Source organism: Polistes fuscatus, unplaced genomic scaffold, assembly GCF_010416935.1.
Source record: "Polistes fuscatus isolate 324 unplaced genomic scaffold, CU_Pfus_HIC Scaffold14, whole genome shotgun sequence".
In the NCBI taxonomy this organism is placed as follows: domain Eukaryota; kingdom Metazoa; phylum Arthropoda; class Insecta; order Hymenoptera; family Vespidae; genus Polistes; species Polistes fuscatus.
Genome location: NW_025113042.1, coordinates 4,334,273 through 4,352,638, shown reverse-complemented (window position 1 = coordinate 4,352,638; position 18,366 = coordinate 4,334,273). Strand labels below are relative to the sequence as shown.

At 33.6% G+C, this 18,366-nt stretch overlaps 1 long non-coding RNA gene across 1 annotated transcript in view; it reads left to right on the top strand.

Moving 5' to 3' along the window:
• The first annotated feature begins 606 nt into the window (after positions 1 to 606).
• The window catches only part of LOC122514176, a 51,704-nt gene continuing 33,944 nt past the window's right edge, over positions 607 to 18,366 (top strand). Inside the window, exon 1 of the long non-coding RNA XR_006302977.1 lies at positions 607 to 694. This is a non-coding gene — a long non-coding RNA (uncharacterized LOC122514176). The remainder of the gene's footprint in view (positions 695 to 18,366) is intronic.

The following is an 18,366-nucleotide window of genomic DNA, read 5'->3' as shown; positions in this document are numbered from 1 at the left end:
TAGCCCAATTCCTAGCTTGTGGTTAATGATTTAGAGCTCGATCTTGCTTACGAAGTGCTCAACTGGGGACTTCTCTCACCCCTATTCTAGGATTTACCGTAGTACTATCGTTTCTGACAATGGGATTACGCGTGTACTCTATTAAATATTTATATTATGCTTTATTCGCGATACATACATTTTATTTTATTTTAATATTCATTAGATCTCGCTTCTCTATGATAATTGAAAAGAGATAAGAGCTCGCGCCAATTTTTATTATACGAAATATCAAAATAATTTCATTTTCTTTTTGTTATTTTTTCCTTCATGAAAATTGATTGTCCAATATCACGAAGTTTAATATTTCCAGGATATTTCCCCTATACGAGAGTTATAATAATGTAGGTATATAAGATAAAATAGATGATACGGTTCCATTGTAAAAATCGATCTTAACGTTTTTTATAATGAAAGTCAATATGTTTCACCTTCTACCTTCCACTCTCATTCCCTCTTTCTTTCTTCTTAAGCTTGTTCAGGCCGAGGGAAGGTAATACGTCACAATCGATCATGTCTTGTCTTTGGGTAAAAACTCTCTTCCTTCTATTTCTCTCTCAAGAACGAACGAACGAACGAACGAACGAATGAACGAACCAACGAACGAACGAACCAACCAACCAACGAGCGAGCCATGTGTATCCCAGTGAAAAGGGTAATTTTAAACTTTTCCAAGCTTTTTTGTTTTCTTTTTTTTCCCAACAAATTTCTACCACCCAACCGAATATCGTCCGTCTACTCTTATTTTTTTTCTTCTCCCTATATATTTCTGCTGGAGGTTTTATTTTTTTTCTTGTAAAATCCCTTATTCTACAATATGTCATTGAAGGGGATCTTTTTAAAAGTATGATTTTACTTATTGTAATATTTCCATCCATCCATCCATCCATTCTATCCGTTTTATACGGTGACAAATATTCTACCTTTCGTTCGGATAACGATCGTTCATCTTTCGGAAGTCGTATTTCTTGACTAACGAAAAAGACACCTTGTCATTTCGTATACTCTTGAATCATAAACTAACTTAAATACACATAATACGAGAACTCATGCGTCATCCATTATTCTCAATCTTTGTTTGTGCTGGTTATTAGTGGGTAATATTCTAGTTAAATACACCGAGTCAATAATTATCCACTATATATATATATATATATATATAATAGTATTTTGTTTTTGTCAGTTGACCATAGATTCTGTGTCAAGTGTCCATGTAATATCATTCGTAATTTTCCTACAATTATGGCACGTCGTACAGATTTCAACATGCTACGTTGGTTACATTTTGTTTGTTCCAAGACCAATAATAACTGTTCCACTTTCCGAGCTACTTCGTAGAACAATATTGTTACAGCGAGTGAAAATCTTCGATGGATTTTAGTTGCTGACACCCTTAGACAATAACAAAAAGGGATAACAGCTGCTCTTATTTAACACGAATGTAGAAATACGTCACAATAAATCAATGTAATTAATCGTATTATAAAGCAGATAATAAAACATTATGCTATAACTGTTAATTTCATTAGATATTATAAATATTTAACAGTGCAATTACTCTGAAAGAAAATGCACGATATATGCGAGTATACTTAGATACTGGGATAAAAGGGAGAAAAAAAATGTATTGACGGAAGAAACGTATCGTTCCGTTTAGATAACGAGAAACAATATCGCATCGAGTTCGTTCAAAGGGAAAAATATATTTGCAACTTCCATGTTATTATTTTTTCCCCGAGTTTTCCGAACCCTCCTCCTCACCACCACCCTCCCACGTTTCGTCGAATTAAGGTTGCGTTCTAATTCCTGTCGTGCGAACAACCCGAAAGAGGAGATCGATCGGACTCGTGAAATTCTCTGCGCTCTGGTGGTGTTCACTTCTCCCAGTGGACATAATACATCGCCTTCCAACGAATCTAGTTGGCCGTATGCTGAGAACTGGAGGAGGATCAACAGAATGAGGGTGGGCAACTCGCTAAGCACATTCCAATATCTCATGGTTGATTTTCGGAAACATTTGGTAAACGCGTTGTTGTTGGACGCTGATACGCGTTCTCTCGTCAAGAGCCAATTAATCAACAATTTGAAAGGATGAATCGTTATTTTCCACGTTGCAACTATGCGCGTATCGAAATGCAAACCAGAAAAACAAAACCAAACCATATTTTCATCGTTACAGTTACACCTGTTCTCCTCTTATTTTTCCATTTTTCCTAATTTTTTTTTTTACTCGTCGTTTCGTTAAAGGTTTCCTTTTTTTCCTTTTTCCATTTTTTATTCGATTTTCCTTCCGAGTTTGTATATATCTATATACGTATAAATTTTTGTTCCTCCTTCGAACGTGATTTTTCTATTGGTTCGTTCAACAAGGTCGCCGATTGCGAATTCTCTCACGACGTCCAACCTCGGGAAGACGAAGGAAGGCTGGTTTTAACGTGCAAAAGACAAAACGTTGGAAGACAGTGGCACCCAGTGAAAATTATTAAAAGCTTCTCTCGGAGAACTTTTGCGCCTTAATTCGAATGAGGTCATCGTGAAGGAGGTAGACATGGAGGTTGGTGAAGAAGAAAACCAACCGATTTTCTCTCTCTCTCTCTCTCTCTTTCTCTCCCGTTTTCACTCTTTTTCTCTGGAGAGTTCGCTTAAAATTCAAACGCGAATTCAATGCCTTCTTTGAAAGACTGCAAAGCTAACTCAGCAAAAATGCAAAAGTAGTACGGTCGATGAGAAATGCAGAGGGACGTACGACGAGAGGTAGACCTTCTTCTTCTTCTCTCTATTTCATTCGACTTATCACTCCTACTCTTCTTTATTTTTTCTCATAAATACATTCATTTGTCTATGTATATTTTTGAATAAAGGATAGTTATTTGTTTTCCAATTGTAATATTCAAATTTTATCCGGGATCAATGCGAGGGGGCTGTTAATGCTCCGTTGAAAATGTACGATTTTATTTAGAAATAAATGATTAACGCGCGATGAAAGATATCGACTCTTTGCTTTAAACATTATTTCAATACGAAATGTAAGGCTATTCGAATAATAGAAGTGTATTGTAATAAAGTGAAAAAGCCATTAATAAATAATATCCCTAATTAATAATATCGCGTATCATCGATAATGAATTCTTTTTACATTCGATCGAATAACATTCATTGAAAAATTCATATCTTTTTAAATGGTACTTCACTTAATCTGAATACTTGCATTACAAAGAAGTGTTAAGAAACTCTATAGTTGATCTTACTGCTTCACGCTTGACAGAACCCGTCTCTGTGCGACTAGGTAAAACTAAGGAAACTTTAAGAGAGTCGTAAATTACCGAGTGGTCTACTATTCAGTCTAAATTATCCGACTTTCGAGTAATTAAGACATGAGTCATTAATGAACCTAGCTGGAATCAAAAATATTTTCATATTGTACAATGAAAAAAAAAAAAGAGAGACTCGTAACTTCTTTTTATATATTTGTGCATTATTTATATCGATTAAAATATAAAATATCAATATAAGAAAATAATCAAGTAGAAATGAACAGAGATAAACGCGTGCATAGGAATATTTCTTTTTCTCTCTTGACAAATCCTTCGATTCGAGAGAATTAATTTTCGATTCGACAAAAATATATATCGTACAACAACCGCGAGATTATTTTCACGCAGCGAGTGAGAATAAAAATACTCCCCCATTCGCAGTTTCTTCTCCGAACGCGTATCGCATTTTACGTTACATTTTCATTTTTTCAACGTGAAAAGAAGAAAAAATTTACGGAAGATTAAGCCCGGTAGAAAGAATATTTTCTATCTCTTTATTCTTTCCTTTCTTTAGAAACGAAGATAAAAAAGGCTAGCTAGCTAGATAGATAGATAGATAGATAGATAGATAAAGAAAGTAGACCAATTCGATATACGAAATATTCGCTAGTCGGAAGTTTTATTTTTACGAGCCCATCGCGACGAAGATTTCATCTCGTCACGTTCAGTGAAAAAGCGTGCGGAAACGAACACCGTTCTAGCGAGATGTTCTACGTATATTTATGTCTATATGCGCGTGTGTAAGTGTATATATATGTAAAAAATACTTGCAGCTACGCTCGCGATGCGTTTATTACTCCACCGATGCATATGCTTTTCGTTTCGTAGAGAGAGAAAGAGAAAGAGAAAGATAGAGAGAGAGAAAGAACTGTGGTACCCGCGAGAAATTCTGCATCTCTCGTATGTACCAACATATTTCAATGTCTAGTGGAGACGCTTGAAAAAAGAAAAAAAATATTAAAAAGAAAATAGAAAGAAAGAGAAAGAAAGGAAAAAAAAAATAGAATAGAAGTAGGTATTTTAAAATGAATGAACCGATATGGAATTTATAATGGAAAAAAAGGGGAATACTTTCCTTTTTAATCTACTCATATTTTACTATCTATTTATTTAATAGATAATTATTTAAATTAAAATGATATTTTTAAGTTACGACTACTGTCTGTAGATACAAATCGATTTTTTATATTTATTATTATCCTATCTAGAGAATTTTTTAATAATATAATTGAACCCCTCCTCCCCCCAACCTATTGACCCTATCTTATGATATATATTTTCTCGAATTTTCTACGATGGTAATAAATTTAGAAATCGTTTAACATATAGATGTAAGATCGTTAATACTTGGGATAATAATAATTATGGAAATAGTGGATTCTCGTAATCTATTCGTGTTTTTGCATAGGTAAATCGTCATAACACGCGTAAAGTCGCTTAGGACGATTCGCTACTTGGGTCTTTTCTCGATTGATCACGTTCGGAATATCGTATTCCTTAAATGATGGACTTACCGTTGAGTTTATATGTAAATTCTCCGGACTTGTAGAGAAACCTCGTTGAAGATTTCCTATCCGACCTTTTCCAACATCTCTCCCTCTCTCACTCTCTTTCTCTTTCTGAGCGGTAGGTTTAATACTAAATCTGCATATCCCTTTGTTAAGTTCGATTTCCAATCAAGTATTCGCATTGGTAGAACGAAACTTTCGAGGCTTCTTTCAAACCTGAACGAATAACTCGAAATCGTTATTACTTATCCGCGATTCTCGTAATCTGTTTTATTCTCATTTTTTTTTTTTTTGCTTTTTATTTCCTCATGCATTGTGCACATGTGTGTCTGTGTGTGTACATATACGAGGGTAATCTTTTTATCCGCAATGCAGGTACGCGGAGAAAGATGTACGCAAACATAAAAACGAAATGCTTTTTGTTTTCTTTCTTTCTACTTATTTTTTGAGTAATTTTTTAGACCGAAGCAACGCTCGATACTTTTATGAAAGGTTGACAGTATTTTATACGCATATATAAAAATATAATTCAATTAATTCGTAATATATAGGTATATTTAAAATGTAATATTATCATAGAAAAATTAGAAAGAAATGAATATTTTCGAAAATTCTCTATTCAAGGAAAATCTACATTTAAATATTTCATTATGAAATAACGAATATTTGCTCGTGGATAATTTGAAAATGAAAATTGAAGGAAAGGTTGCATATTAAATGGTAACGTTCCAAACTATACGCGAGAGAAATACGTTTGTAAAAAGAAATTATTTCCCTAATACCGACGTTAACAAATTGTTTTAGAAATATGTTAAAAATAAGCTTATAAATTTGATACACACAACGCATTTATTTTCGAGAGTATTTTATAACGACTGAGCGAATAATGCAACGTTCTTCAGAATATATTCCTTTGTATCGTTAATGTAGGAAAGCTAGTATAAATTTCATTAATGGCAGAAATACTGTTCTCGTGGTCTTAACTGTAATAGCTTTAACGTTGAAGAGAGAGAGAGAGGGAGAGAGGGAGAGAGAGGGAGAGAGAAAGAGAAAGACCACTCATACGGCTCCGTTCGTGGCCGTGCTTAATTATTCAGTATAAGAACGTAGACGAAATTTCTACGTAATTACGAGCATAGACCTGATGAAGTGTCTTCGCGTCCGGCTGAACGTGCGACTATAAGAGAGGAGAAAGTAGGAGAGAATACAACTTTATTGTATCATACACATTGAAGCTTAATGAGCACTCGAAACCTATGATTTTCTCCCTACATTAAACATACATATTCATCAGAGATTACTTGAATAAAACTTACAAAGCGTTTCGTTAAAAGTGAGAAGAAATAAATCTATGATGTGAAAAAAAGTAAAAAAGAAATGAAACTTCTTTCGCGTTCAGTTATTTCGAGCTTTTAACAAAAATATTCATCGCGAATAAAATACCACGTAAGAGATTGCGATATATCGTACGAAATGAAATTGGAAAATAATTAAACTCGTTGATAAAAAAAAAAGAAATAAATTGCATTCCGCAATTCGACAAAGTCCAAGCGAAGTTATTTGGACGATCGAAATATGATTTGATTCTCGCAAATTTAATCAATATTTTCCAATGAAATTATGTTTAAATAAAATGTAGAACCGTGTCGTTGGAAACCTCAAAGAGTTATTTAACTGCGAATTATTTTCAAATATTATTTCTATTTAGGTACTCGCGCAATTTTCGAGATTTTTAGGGTTTCGAAAGAAGAGAAAAGAAAAAAAAAAAGAGTAAACTCATTTATTTACCTGGCGTGCAATTAATAGCTTTCGCGAAAGACAAGCTTTACGATCCAACCAACCTTCAATTCGCTCTCTCTTTCTCTGAAAACTTTTCTTCGCTCCTTTTAGCGGGATAACCTTTCCCGTTGACTTTAGAACCATTAAAAGAAGTCGATTAAAGCGTAGAAGAACGGATAAAGTTCGAAGTGACTGACGACCAGCAAGCATTTTTTTTTCCGGTTATAAAATTGTGAAACCTAGCCGATGATGTAACCTGTGCTCGTAAAGAAGACCTTTCTCTTTCTTTCTTTCTTTCTTTCTCTTTTATTCTTTCTTAGTCTCTCCTTCTATCCTTCAGAAACTCGTACGTAACAATTAACGACTTCTAAGGAGCCAAAAACGCTTCTCTCGGCGTCTGCGAAAGGCTTCTCCCTTTGGCAATGAAACTTTCAGGTGGAAGGGTAACCCTCCGTTGGATAACACGTTCTGCACGTGACTTTGATAGTTTTTATCTCTCTCTCTCTCTCTCTCTCTTTCTTTTTCTTACGTATTCTTGTTCCCTTCATTCTATTTTTCAAATATTCTTTCCTTCTTGCATACGTTTTCCTTCTCTCCCACTCACACCCACACACACACACACACACCTGTACATCTCTCTCTTATTTCTCACACGTACACAAACGCTCCTTTTTTCTCTCCTTGTCTTTTTCCTTCTCGCTGTCTTTCTCTTTGTCTTTCTATCTTTTCATGTCTACTCAGACTTTTTGTATCCAGCAAGATATCCGAGTTGTTCCCTTGAGACGACGTTTCTTTCCTTCGAGGACACCACCAACGAAATGTTACGCCAGAAGCGTTCTCGATCAGAGAACTCTTTACTTTTTTTTTTCCCTTCTTTTTCTTCTACTTCTTCTTCTTCTTCTTCTTCTTTTTCTTCTTTTTATCGTCACATCGTTTTCCGCATTTTGTTAAATCTGTTCCACTACACGTTCTTTTCTACTTATCCGAACTCGAATAAAACGTCTGTCCGATCATTTCCTTAACACGTACGAACACACACACACACACACACAATGAATATAGAAAATAAATTCGAATATTTGGGGAACGATTATAAGCGTAATAAAATTTCTATAGAAAATAGATTATCCGTTATCTGCTTATTAATAATTCATAGAAACGTATAAAGAAGAAAATATATATAAATAAATAAATATAAATAAAAGAAGGCACGAATTAAATATTAGGAGAAAACACTTTGCGCTATTACATTATCTCATATAATATAATTTCGTTGCTCGGGAATGGGTGACGAACCTGAAAGTAGGGAATATAGGGTGAAGGAGGAATCAAGAGATGGAACGGATGTTGCGGTCGTGGACCCGTTGGATGAGGGAGAAACTCCCATCTATCTCATTTGTCGTGGTGGCAATCGTCGGAGAAAATTTACGAAATTCGATCCAGCAAACGAGGAGAAAAATCTTCTCTCGTTGAAAATGCACCAGCTCACGATTCTTATATACAAGTTATATACATTTTTAAACACGTATATATATATATAAGCAAACATTTGCGGCGAATATATTTTCCGACTATTTTCTCTTACACCTTTTTTTTTTTTCTTTTCTCTCTATTTTTATCTACTATATAAATTATATATAAAATATACGCGCGCGCAATCATTCTTGATGTACAATTTTTCTGTATTTTCTACCAGATATCGTGGCAGGTTATAACTTTTTTTTTTTAACAACACTGCAACTTCAAATTCGTATTTTTTCTTTACTAGATAAAACGAATTTTGGGACAACCTGTATATATATATACGAATATTTTTGGTGTATATTTTTTTCCAGGATTTTCTCTATCTCTCTCTCTCTCATTTTTTGTTTTTGTATTTTTTATTTTTCTTTTCGTTTCGAAAGAAAATGTCTGACACGCCTAACGTCTTCAGAAAAGTATTACTGTTAATGGCGACTACATTTTCCACTATACCACGTCTGACGAGTATACACCTTGATACACGCCCTGTACTACTCCAAGCGCTTAGCTCTAATGGCAAACCCGCGAACTTTGCTTCTTCCTATTTCTTTCTTTTCATTCCTGTAATCTTCCAAGTCTTCTTATTTTCCTTATTTTTCTTTTCTTTTCCACTAGGAACAACCACTCGCGTTACGATAGTTAAACACCTCTTGCGATAGTCCTATATCATATATTTTTAATTCCCATAAATATTCAAGTGAAATCATTTATTTCTCATTTATTCTGTTCTCATTTATGATCACTACTAGTTTCTTTTAATTAATAATAGAATTTCGTATGAAGTAGAAAACTCGAATTAATTCTATTAATAGTATTTCTTTGTGCAATTACATATAGAAACAAATGTACGAGTTTTTGTATGTGTACTTATCTATCTAAGTATATATATATATGTGTGTGTGTGTGTGTGTGTGTATGTTCTTGTCTCTTTCTTTCGTTTTTCCTATCTTTCTTGTACGACGACGTTTCAAGGATTAATGGTAGAACTCTAGCCGAACTTGTACTCAAGCTTACCTGTTGTGTCAAAGCTCTTTACACGGTAGAGTGACTGAAAGAGGCGTGTGAAGTGGAAAGTAAAAGGAGCAGGAGAAAGAGGATGGGAAGAGTGTAAGAGAGAAAAATAGATAGAGGTAAAAGGACGATGATACCTTTAGAAACGTACGCCAAGAAGAGAGAGAGAGAGAGAGAGAGAGAAAGTTCGGTAAGAAATTTCAAGCGTAACGAGAACTTCCGTCCTAGTACTATTTTTTAAAGTACCTTCATAGTTTCTTTTTTTTTTTTCATCTAATATCATTCGATTTTAAAAAGTCGAAACGATACTTTAATCTTTTTACCATCATGCTTTCCCTCGTTAATGTTAAATTCGTATTAACGTATATCTTCATTAAAATAATAATTAATATTTTTTTTCAATATGGATATATAGTATTTAATTTTTGCAAATTTTGTTGTCGAGAAGAGGAAGAAGAAAAAAAAAAGAAAAAAAAAGGAACAACTATTCGACACTCAACGACTCGTTATTTTAAATATCTCTCATGTCACGTATTTTAATTGAAGAAAATCTTGTTAAAAACTTTTCACACGTAAGTTCCTAGGATATGAAAAAAAAAAAAAAATAACAAATAAAAAAAGGAAGAAAAAGATTTGAAAAGAAACGGAAACGTCGCGACGTTAACGATCGACGAGATTCGTGCATAAAGTTTATTCTTGAGTGATACGCATAAAGAGGTACACGAGTTGCTTGCGCGCGCACCTTCATTACTGAAGAAGAAAATAATTTTATTTTTTTTTTTTTTAAAGCAAACGTGGGAGATTCCGGTAGAGCCCTGTAACAAACACGTTTCTCTACCTATATAATACATAAATATAGAAAATATATACAAGGATGTATATAGGATGCGTATATTTTCTTCATTTCTATACCTTTGTAATTTATACGTATATAATATACACATCCTATATATATATATATACGTACATACACGTATACGTATGCATATAAGACGCGCGCGTGTATATTTTTGAATTCATAGACAAACAAACGCAAGGTGTGCGTTAGGAACGAAACAGAATAAGAGTGAGAGAGAAAGATAGGAATAGGAAGGTGAGCGAAGGGGGTTGAGAGGAAAGGAGATGTCTTGATTCAAGGTACGTTAATGTATTCGTCTAGTACTTGAATATGGACTCTGCTTCTAATGGCTTTCGCACACGGAACGTGTTATTAAGTATTCACGCGTCTTCTTGCTATGAAAAGATACACCTACTCTTCTCTTCTCTTTCTCTCTCTCTTTCTTTCTTTCCTTTATATTTCTTTGCTTCTTTTCTTTTTCTTCTTTTTCTTTTTCTTTTTTTTCTGCTACACCGTAAAGAGACGTCTTCTATTGCAAAAGGTTCGTGATTAGTTCGCGGAGCGTTAGGGAAAATTTGTCGACGCGTAAAAACGTCTAGGACACGTATTTTCGCGTATTTGAATAATTACTTTGAAATTTTTGACATCATTTTTTTCTACACACGTGTACACGCATCCCAACCGAGTATTCAAACGTAATCAATTTTATATTATATACGAATTAACTATAATCATAAATCCTGCATGGATTTTGAGTAGTGTTTCGTAATTAAGATCGTTGTATTATTATTACTGTTCGTTTTTTTTGTCTACGTGCATTTAGAATTATTCGAAGTTGGAAAGAATTATTTACTTTCTTTCGACATAATAATCGTAATACTTTTTTCGCTTGCGTTCAAATACCATCTATATTTTATTTTAATATCATCGTTATTGTTATTATTATCGCTCTTATTCCATTTATTTATAATTATTTCAAATGGGTTGGAGTTTGATATTACGTTGGGAAAAGAATTTTTCATTTGCCCGGGGATTCTTGGAATATTTATTTAGTCGAAGAATTTTCGACTATAGGAGAAGATAGCCTCGAGGAATAGGAAAATCTTTTGTCGTGTTAAACTAGAACACTATCTCTCTCTCTCTCTCTCTCTCGCTTCCTATCTCTATAATCTGTTTTCCCATTTCACGCAGGTCATAAAGCGAGTGTCACACGCGTTAGTAAATTGTTTACGCGACTACAATAGCTGTCGTTTTAGATAGAACGGAGAAACCCGTTACTGGAAGATGCAAACATCTTCGTGAGTGTATAAGCGTCAACTAAAAAAAAAAAAAGAAGAAGGGGGATGGAAAAGAAAACGAAAGAGGGAAAGAGAAATAAAAGAAATGGTCGCACAATAGTCGAGGACAATGCATCACTCTAACCTGTCTTTCGGTGATTTTATTTTTTTACTTTTTTTATTTCTTTCTTTCTAGTTCTTCTTCGTTAGATGAGAGAATACAGTAAGTTTTCTCAAAGGTTCACAATAAAAACGTATAATTCGTGTCTCCTCATTCTCTCATTCTCTCTCTCTTTTTACTATTTCTGATTGTCTCCGTTTCTTTCTATTTCCCCCCGCCCCCATCCGTCCGTCACTCACGAAGAATCACTGGTATCCTATATAAAGTTTCACCCAAGGATAATCGAGACTTATTTTATCATCCTTCTCGTTTCCTTTAGCGCGATCGTTAGTGTCACCATAGCCTGCAGCGTTTTTTCTTTACATTTCTTTCTTTCCCTCTCTCTCTCTCGTCTTACAAATTCAGAAAGTAAAACATTCGACTTGAACAAAGTGCAAATGGAAGATCTACTTTTCATCGCAAAAACAATTTCAATTAGAAAATAAAAGGAAAATTGTCGAATGACAGATTATTCATGGATGAATATCATCTTTATCGAGAAAATTAATCGAATTCATTTCAATATTGTAATAAATAATACAAATAATTACTTCTTTTATTAAGAGAAATTTGTATTCTCAATTTTGACATCGATCGCATACCCGAAAACAATCGTCAACCGACTGTCAAATGCAGAATTGAACTTTTCTACTACTCGGATCTTTGTGCTCTCGGATTTTCTATTGTCGACTCAATGACAAACGTAATTATTAACTGGTCTCGTTAACTGTCTCTATCTATTGAAATAGAAATTCTATAAAGTCTAGTAGACTAATTATAAAATCTATAATAATTTCGTTATTATCGTTACATTTATGAACATTAATAATATACTTATATTAAATAAAACCAGTTTTAACGATAAGTATATTAAAAGTAATATAATTAAGAATCGTTCAAAATACTAATAAAAGAAAAATCCTGATTTTATAAATTAATCATAATTCACGATCTATATTATAATGGTTATTATCTTATGACAATTATTATCGAACGGAGAGAAAGGGTCTTTTTTGACTTTTGTAAGAACGATTTGTCTTGATATAATTAATCATGGGAAGATAAAAAGAGAGAGAGAGGGAGAGAGAGATTGCAGTGGTCGACTAACGTTGAAAATTCGAATAATCGTATCTCTCGAAAATTTGACTGTCTTACTTTCTCAACGGTCACGGAAGGAAGAGATTGTAAATCGTTGGTTTTCCTCTTCTCGCTACTTTATCCGTCTCTTTCTCTCTTTCACTTTGTCTATTATTTCCAGCATAAATTTCTCACGTATGTTCTTTCTTCCTCTCTCTCTCTCTCTCGTATAACTTTTTACATGCCATTCGTGTTCTATCTCTTTATATACCAATTTTAGAGAAATTGCAGCAGTTGGCAGACATAAAACGCTCATCTAGTCATATATCTCTAAAATTCTGTGTATTATTCTAAATGAAATCTTTTACCTTATAATATTTCATTTTAATCTTAACAAAATATATACATATTCGTATTTAACATACTCCGAATGAATCCTGAGACAATCCTTTATTATGTTCCATAGTTCGAAACTATTTCTCTATTATAAATATTCATTGAAATAATTCATTCTATACATTTTGATAATTCTCAATTATTTTTTATAAATTAATTAACCCAAACAAATCTTCGAAATATTACAAGAAACTCTTTCGTCATCGTCGTATTTCTTTAATAAATAAAAAATAAGATAAATTTTAATAAAAATGATAGGCTCATCTTTTAATCGATGATTTATTCTCTTTCTTTCTCTATTTTTTGTTCTTCCACTCATTATTGCTTAAGTCTCGACATGTTAAAAGCTGTCGAGTTTGCGTGCAGTAAATTCTGTAAGGATTATTAGACGAAATGCTACTACCACACACACACACACACATACGCGAACGGTGTTATCTATCTCGTGAATCGCTACATCTATTACGGTTCTTTTCGACGATGACTACGACTATGACGATGACGGTGACGGTGACGATGACGATGACAACGACACGGATTTGAAGTTAATGCTCGTGTTAGCTCGCGTGTCGCAAAATACGTTTACTCTTTCTCTAACACGATCGATGATACCTATACACACCCATTAACATACCACGAACATGCACATTCACCATTCAAAGATACACAAAAAATAGATTTACTTTTCTTTCGAGTGTTACCTTATGTATATTTAATTACGATAAAAAAGTTCTTGATGCACGTAAAAAGTAGACTTTTAAGAGAAAAAGAAAAACATAAAAGTGAATCCCAAAAATGATTCCAAAATATTGTATGTTAATTTTGATCATCAATTTATCTTTCTAATTAAAATCACATAAATTACATTTACTCTAAATATTATTTACAAAAAAGAAAAAAGAAAAGAAAGAAACCTACGAAACCTCTTTCGTATATTTTCCCATCGAGAATGAATTTCTGCGAGATACACTTTTCGGTGAATTTCCGAAAATGTATGATAAATTGTAAGTACTAGTAGGACGATTATTTAATCGATCATTATTATTATTATTATTATTATTATTATTATTACGAACAAATAATTGTATGGATTCTTATCGTCATTTTAAATCGTCTTCTATAGGTAAAAGAAAATTTTATCGATGAATAATATCTGGTGAAATTCTCTATTTCTCTTTCTGCGAGACTAATGGAAGTGGGTGAGGAGGACTACTAGTCGTTTGCGTTACCAATACACAAACGCGTATACACACACACACACACATATATATACGTATATATACTTATGTAGAGAGAAGCATAATATTCGAAGCTGGCAGGCGTGGAAATCACCTGCATAATCTCTACATCGATCCGTACTTGGAATAAGTTCACGAGAATGCCAGCAACGATCGTGCCAATGCTGTAAGCCAGTTCTGCCGAACTACTAAGGATTTCAAAGCCATTGGATTTGTTTGAGTTCGAGAGGAGAGTAGTTCCTATTTACTATGCTTTGAATGAGCTCATTTAAAATCTTTATCACTATTTTATTATTTACTCTCTGGTAGGACTTTTCCAAAGATTTTCATAAAGAAATGATAATTATATTGATCATCGTACGATGCGTTATATATTTAACATTACTATTTACAAACTCGTATAATTAGTTTTGATCGATCATCAATAATTTATCAATTCGATCGAGTTATTGCAATTGCTTATTTTCCTTTTTTCTTTTTATCAATTTTGTCGTGGACGAATACGTCTGACCATATCGTGGTATATACTACTGAAATACTAAATCGTATTTTATACTACTGAAATACTAAATTGTATTTTATACTACTGAAATACTAAATCGTATTTTATACTACTGAAATACCAAATCGTATTTTATACTACTGAAACTTTCTACTTATTGAACAAACAAATAAAAGTATTGTTTTGAAAGATATTAAGGAAGTAAATGAACAAGTAAATGGAAGTGTAGATTAGCGAAAAACAACCCCCACCCCCTTACCCGAAAAAAAATAAACGATGAGTGCTTTCTCTTTCGCGTTTGGTAACACGTGCTGCCTTGCTACTAGCTACCCAGTTCGTTTTCCTCCCAGGTTTGAATCGTCGTTGAATTCGAAATCCGCCACAAGCATCGGTGTTATAGCAAGTGCGTCAGCTGTTAGGGGTTATCGACACTCGCAAACGTCGAGTCGAACGAGTCCCTTTTGCATTTACGGTTCTATCCTTATAGTAGGACGTATATACCTAAACGCATACAAATATACATATTATATATGCGTGTACATATGGGGGAAAGAAAAGGTAGGGAGAAAGGAGAGGGCGAGGACGAGGGCGAGGGAAGATGGGGGAGGGGGTGGGGGTATAAGCAATGTGTAGAAGCAATTCATGTGTGTTCGCGATATGAGCCATTAGGCAATGAACGTGGGCGGTTCGGGTTGTCCTATAGGTCGTATTATCGTACCTATGCATGGTCCCTGCCAATAACAGCCGCGTACAAACGGCCTATCCTTTCGTAACACGCTCCAAACCGTAATGCGGAGACTTATTGGGGTAATACGAGAAGCACAACCACGATGCGCGCGGGAATTCGAAGCTTGCGTGTTGCCAAAATAGAAAGAGAGATCAAGATATATTGGAGAGGGTTACGTGATTAATCGTTCCAACATTCGATTATCACGTGAGAAATTACCAAGTTGTTGCTTAACATTTCATTTAACTGTTATTTATATCTATATCGGTAACAACTACCGGTCAACTGTTAAACAAAATTTCTTTATTTTTCTTCTCCTTGTTTTTTTTTTTTTTTTTAATTTAATATAGATAATATATATATATGGTTTAATTGATAGTTGTTTAAATTATAAAGGTGTTAGGTATTATCATTAATTATCAAGTGATTAAATTCGTTAGAATTACTTTTATGTCAGATAATTTGGAAGCGTCGAATTATTAACGGAATTAGTTTTCATTGTTAACGAAGGAATTTAACACCATTTGCATTATGTTTATTTCGATGAGCAAGTAAATTCAATGTACGATTGGGAATTAGATCGTTCGAATAATATAGATACGTTTAAATAATAGATTGTCGAATAATAAAGGCCCTATCATACGAGCATCCAATTTTGTACTACTACTCTGTCGATTGTTTAATAATTGTATATACACACTAGGTCTAATTAAAATAATAAATTATAATATATAAAATTTATATATATATATAAATAACTTTTGTTGCTGCACACCATTGGAACGTTGTACGAGTTCAACGCTTAAAACAGCAATAAATGAGAAAGAAAGGGAGAAGAAAAATAGGAGATTAAATTTTCGTAATTCTAATTAAATGAATCATAAACCATATATATATATAATATATGTATCGTTGAATTATTTCAGTGTATTAATAATAAATTTCGATATTTTAAATACTCGTAATGTTGTTTCCGTGTTCGCGCATGCGCACATTAAGTGAAATAAGAGAAATGTAAATGTAATTGAACCACGTAATAGAGTATGAGAACTTGTCCGAATTTAATTAGAGAACAAATTTAACTCACAATTAGGCAGCTCCGCGATCAAGTGTAAGTGTGCGTACGTGTATGCGTGTATGTAATTGTGCAGGTGAGTTGTATGCACGTCTCTAAAACGAACCGACGACGACGACGACAGTGGTAGCGGACGATTCGAAGTAACTCGAGGAAATTCTACGGCAAATTTCTAGCTTGGTTGTTAGAAATGGAAGATAGTTACTGCCATACCAAGAGAACGACATGGAAACTGTTCTAATGCTTTTTACCATCTCTTTCTTTCACACACACACACACACACACCCTTTCTCTCTCTTTCTCAAACTCATAAAGTTCTAAAATCGTTCTCCGAAAGTCTTACGATTCTCATTTGAGATCCGTTTTTCGTTTTATACCCTTCTCTCTACGATCCCAGAAATGTTGAGCTAATTATCCAACATGTCAGAACTTCGATATTATTTCCAATTTCATTTCTGTTAGAGTGTTGTAACGTGTTATTAATTTTGTTGTTTACGTTCGAAGAAAATGCAGAGAAATAACATTAGTTTTTTTTCTTTTATTCTCGAAACGCGTAACGTACAAGGTGTTTGAAAATATTTGTACACTTTGATAAGCTGAAATAAGAATAGAAAAGTTTGTACGATCGATCGGAATCTGAAAATCACTCTTGCAATTATGATCGCATATTTTTAAACACACTGTATACAGTTGGTACCATTTGTATTATCAGAAAATACTGTGAAAATTAATTGTCACCGAATTAGAGCATCAAAGAATTCCAATTTCACGGGTTAATAAATCTAAACTTATTCGTTTCGCAAAGTAGAAAGTTTTCTCACTCGGTCACTTCGGTTTTCCAAGGCTTTTTAAAGTCACGAAAGAAAGGGTGCAAAAGTGGAAACAACCGCGAATGCATTTTCTGGCTCGAGATAATATGGAAAAACGACGGAAGAGCGAAAATACACTTGCGGAGAAACATTTTTCTTCAATTACATAGTTTAATCTTTGCAATAAGTAATATTATTAGAAACTTATGGTTGTTAAAATTGAACAAGTTAACAACAATGCCGCTAAAACTAAATCTTCCTTGTTTTTTTATACTCGTTTGTACATATCATATTTTAACCGATATTCCTAAATATGTTATATAATATGTTATCCTGTATATGTGCAGTATCGTTTGTTCAAATATAAAAACGATAAATATTTCATATATTACTTAAATCAATATTAAAGCGAAGAAACTGAATAGCAATTGAACGTGTTCACGATTTTTCAAGAGATGATTTGAAGAAAACGATTTCAGTCAGGTGTTTCGAAAAAAAAAAAGAAAAGAATTCAAAGAAAACTTAGTGATATATTTGAAAACGTTCGAACTGTTGGGATATGTTAGAAAGTTTAGGTTTGCTCTCTAAACCCAAAAGAAACCTCGCTTCGAGGCTTTTCCCCGTTGTAAGCGGCATTATTGCGTGTTTCCTCTCTCTGCTCTTCTTCCTCCTTGCACCCATTCCCTCTTTCTCTTCTATCCTTCTTGTTTGAATGTCGCGCGAGTACCTTTTCTGGGGTAGGAGTCGATTCTACTCGAGTAAGAGAACGTTTCCTTAGAATTTCTCGCGGGTATTTGTCGGGAAACGAACGAAGGAGTGTGTGATAGACTTGGAATCGCGTGCTTGTCGACGCGTTAAATTTACTTCATTCCTCTCTCTCTCTCATATTTTTTCTTTTTTAATACATTTTCTTCCCTTTTCTCTCACACCAACTTGTTCTCCCTCCGTTTCTCTCTTTCCAACAGACGCAATTTTTTGTCTAAGTAGTAGTTAATTTATTTCGAACACTGGTACACACTTTTTCTACTATCGATTCCTACAATCTTACCCTGTGTACATAATAAAATATATATTTTTATTTGTTACATTTTACAT